At 55.9% G+C, this 4298-nt stretch overlaps 1 non-coding gene across 1 annotated transcript; it reads left to right on the forward strand.

Annotated features, from left to right (window-relative positions):
• The first annotated feature begins 3725 nt into the window (after positions 1–3725).
• On the forward strand, positions 3726–3798 carry TRNAK-CUU (transfer RNA lysine (anticodon CUU)). Its single transcript has one exon. It is a non-coding gene; the product is annotated as a tRNA-Lys (tRNA).
• The last annotated feature ends 500 nt before the right edge of the window (positions 3799–4298 follow it).

The raw sequence follows: 4298 nt of genomic DNA on the forward strand, positions 1-4298 counted from the left end.
GAGGAGGAACTGGAGCCCAAACCGGAGAGGGGTCCGTTTCGTGAGGGGCTCACTCAGGACAGGTCCTACCCCGCTCCCCTGTTCTCCCCACTTCAGCCCCTCCTTCCCGGCCTCCCCAGCCCCTCCGACCCCGCCCTGATCGTTACCGAAGAAGCCCCGCAGGCCGGCTGCCGGGATCGCCCGCGCCCTCTCACTTCCCCCTGAGCGGGGAGGAGCCCCCTCCCAGCCCGACAGCTCTTCCCAACGGCTGCGCCTCACCGTGCAGGCGTTGCGAAGTGGGGGCTCAGGGCGGCGCATTTCGGGGCGCAGACTACTACCCCGGCGTCTGGGAACCTGGGAGCCCCAGCACCCCCACACTATCCCATCGGGCTCCAACTCAGGACTCTGATATTGGGGATCGGCTGGCCTTTCCCACCGGGCTAGTGGGCTGCGATATGTGGGGACAGGTGGTGCACGACAGAGCCACACCGCACTCCTGCAGAAAGACGGACCCCAGGTCTGCGCCAGCTCAAGGCTTCCTGGCCTGGGGTCGATCCCCAAGGGTCCCACTGGGTTCCAAGACCCGGTGTTCCAACCTCCGCTGCTGCTTCCCTTTGAGGAAGGAGGTGAAAGAGAGCAGAGCTCGTCTGGGATCTCCCGAACCCAAAGCGAGACCCGTACCCCTGGAACCACGAGCCTCCTGGGAGGCCCTGGAGCTGGCCTGCCCCTGGTCGCTTGCATGCCGCTTCCCCAGCCTGGCAACAGCGCCCGCGTTTCCCGCTGCACAGCGTCCGCAGTGAGCTCCTTTGTGTTCCACGCTCAGCCCTGGGGGAAGGAACGGTTCAGCGTGTCCGACTTTGCCGGTGCCAAGTCAAAGGGCTGCACCTTTGGAGGGTTCGGTACTTCATTCTGCTCCCACCAGTCCTGAACCTGGTGGCTCCTCCCCGCCTCTAAACTGAGGCCTCGACCCGTGAGGAGCTGTGGGTCCCTCCCGGCCTCCCCGGCCCAGGCTCAGAGATTCTGCAGGGCCGGGACTGCGTCCTCAGATTCTTGCATCCCAATAAGCACAGACGAGGCACGAATTTGGAGTTGAGGAAGTGTGGGTTGTGAGGTTTCAGGTCAAGTGCACAGTCACCCTGCATGGCCAGCGTGGTCTTTCCCGGGCCTCCCTCAGGGGCCCGCATCCCTGAGCTGGTGTCCTTGGTCACAGCCCCCAGCTCTTCCAGCCCAGGGGTCCCGTCCTCCCCAGAGCTCTGTGGAGGGTCCTAGCCCCTCTTCCCCGGGAATTCCAGTCCCCCTGGCAAAATGTTCAGAAGAGGTCAAGCCTAGGCTTCTCCAGCCTTCTCTTACGGAGGCGAGGGGCCCCGGGCCAACTGCCCTCTCCTGTGCCCCTTCTGCCTGCTGACCTTCCCCACAACCATCCTCCATTCACCCTACAAACTTTTCACCCCGATACTGGGCCAGGCACTGTGCTGGGCACTCTGTAGGGAGCAAGTCTAGAACATCTACCTGGGAAAACCTGGCACAGGCCTGAACCAGAGGGATGGGGGCTGGAGGAAAGGGGCTGACTCAGGTGTGCCCTTGAGGTAAGAGGAGGAAGGCAAAGATATGGTGTTGTGGGGCGTGTGGTAGGTGGTGGGATGAAGGGGGAAGGAGGGGAGGAGCCCTTGGGTGAGGGTAAGGCCCAGTGACCCAGTAGGATGGAGTTGGGCTTTCTTTCTTTCTTTCTTTTTTTTTTTTTTTGAGATGGAGTTTCACTCCTGTTGCCCAGGCTAGAGTGCAATGTTGTGATATTGTGATCTCAGCTCACTGTAACCTCTGCCTCCTGGGTTCAAGCGATTCTCCTGCCTCAGCCTTCCACGCCTGGCTAATTTTGTATTTTTAGTAGGGTAGGGGTTTTGCCATGTTGGCCAGGCTGGCCTCGAACTCCCAACCTCAGGTGATCTGCCCACTTTGGCCTGGGATTACAAGTGTGAGCCATCGCATCCGGCCTCTTTTTTGACTTTTCATGGTGACAGTTTGGTTTTGTTTTTGTTTTTTGTTTTCGTTTTTTGAGATGGAATTTCTCTCTTGTTGCCCAGGCTGGAGTGCAATGGTGAGATCTCAGCTCATTGCAACCTCCGCCTTTCAGGTTCAAGTGATTCTCCTGCCTCAGCCTCACAAGTAGCTGGGATTACAGGCATGCGCCACCATGCCCAGCTAATTTTTTTTTTTTTTTTTTTTGAAGACGGGGTTTCACCATGTTGGTCAGGCTGGTCTTGAACTCCTGACCTCAGATGATCCGCCCACCTTGGCCTCCAAAGTGCTGGGATTACAGGTGTGAGCCACCATGCCCGGCCTAATTTTGTATTTTTTAATAGAGATGGGGTTTCTTCATGTTGGTCAGGCTGGTCTCAAACTCCTGACCTCAGATAATCCACCCGTCTCAGCCTCCCAAAGTGCTGGGATTACAGGCATGAGCCACCAAGCCTGGCCCAGTGGTGACAGATTTTTTAGTGTGGACTTTTGGGAGAAGCCAAGCGCAGGAAGAAAGCTGAGGAAAGTCCCTTCAACAACACCCCGCCTCCAAACTGCCCCAGGTGGGGAATTGCACCCAGTGTGAGTAGCAAGGGGAGGCAGTGAGCCCCTCTCCCAGGAACCTTCTCACACCCAAGTCATTGTGGGCAAGGGCCAGCACCAAGCTTAGGATTTTTCCAAGATATTCCTGAGACATTGGCCATGGCGGGCAGAGCTGTGGCTCCGTGGATTTGCAGACGCGAGGCCCCTACCCAGGGACAAACAAAAACTTGTTTTTTGGCAGGGCACAATGGTTCATGCCCTGTAATCGCAGCCCTTTGGGAGGCCGAGGCAGGCAGATCACCTGAGGTTGGGAGTTCAAGATCAGTCTAACCACATAGAGAAACTCCGTCTCTACTGAAAATACAAAATTAGCCAGACATGGTAGTGCTTGCCTGGAATCCCAGCTACTCAGGAGGCTGAGGCAGGAGAATCGCTTGAACCTGGGTGGTGGAGGTTGAGGTGAGCCAAAATCACGACATTGCACTCCAGCCTGGGCAACAAGAGCGAAACTCCGTCTTAAAAAAAACAAAACAAACAAAGAAAACCTTGCTTTTCTTTTTTTTTAATCACAGAAACCTCTGAAAACCCAGGAGCCCCCCAACTGGGACTTCATGGTCCGCTGCGTCCACCCTGCACGCAGATCTGAGGTGGCGTGAGAAGAGGTGAGCTCTTTGGGTCATTTGAAACAGCTTGGAGCTATACAGAGGCTGGGCTTAATATTAAGCAGGGATTGGGATTTATATTGGCAGCAGAGTGTGGACCCAGGCCCCTTCATATCCGCACTTGAGCCCAGGAGAGAGGTTGTTCCTTGCCTCCCCGCCTCCCACTCGGGACCACCCTGAGAGGTCCCAGCCTGGAGCCATGGCTAATGCCTCCTGACTACAAATTCCACCTGACTGGAGACTCGGGCTTGAAGTTAAAGGATTCACATTCTGCCCACAGCTGGTTGAGAAAGGGAGGGTGGGGGCAGATGTGAGGTCCCAGATGTCCAGAGACCCTGGCAGGGACGGGACTGTGCACCCAGCTGTCTGAATGCCAGAGGCTGGCTTTGTGGGTAGCCACTCCTGTACCACCTCCTCGGAACTAGAATCGTCTCGGCCATTTTTTGTTTTTGTTTTTGTTTTTGTTTTGCAGCATCTGCTTTGAAGATTCTGAATATTAGTGTGGGAAGCATCACTACCCTGTGAGCCCGGCTAGCTCAGTCGGTAGAGCATGAGACTCTTAATCTCAGGGTCGTGGGTTCGAGCCCCACGTTGGGCGCAACTTTTACCATCCTTGGTACACAGAATTCAGCATAATCACAGGTGATCCAGATTCTGATGCTTGGCCCCTAACTCAACGGTAAACTTTCATTCAGTCTCGACTCAATCCCTGTCCCCACGGGAGATTCCAGGACCTACTACCAAATTCATCAAGGTGATGGCTGCTGTGTCATCTCTCAGGGTCAGTGTCCCAGTGGTTTTGCACCCTAGGAAGGTCTGTCTGCTCACCCCTAAACTGGGATAGAGAACCTGGATGCCCTTCCTTTAGCACAAGATCCAAGGTTTTTTCCCCCTCACCCAGGAGACAGTCCCAAGGCTGGGGTTGGAGACACCAAGGTAGCCACGCTGCTTGAAAGTTCAGCCAGGGGAGAAGGGCCCACACAGTTCAGCTGAGACCATGGGTCAACAGGGGCTGGGCCTCTTATTTTCTCTCCTGCCTCAGCTTAAAAGTCACTCACAGACTCTTGTTGTTCCCATCTCGGCAACTCATCTGTATCT

Source organism: Aotus nancymaae, unplaced genomic scaffold, assembly GCF_030222135.1.
Source record: "Aotus nancymaae isolate 86718 unplaced genomic scaffold, 86718_ANA_hifiasm-v0.15.2.pri h1tg000049l, whole genome shotgun sequence".
Lineage (NCBI taxonomy): Eukaryota > Metazoa > Chordata > Mammalia > Primates > Aotidae > Aotus > Aotus nancymaae.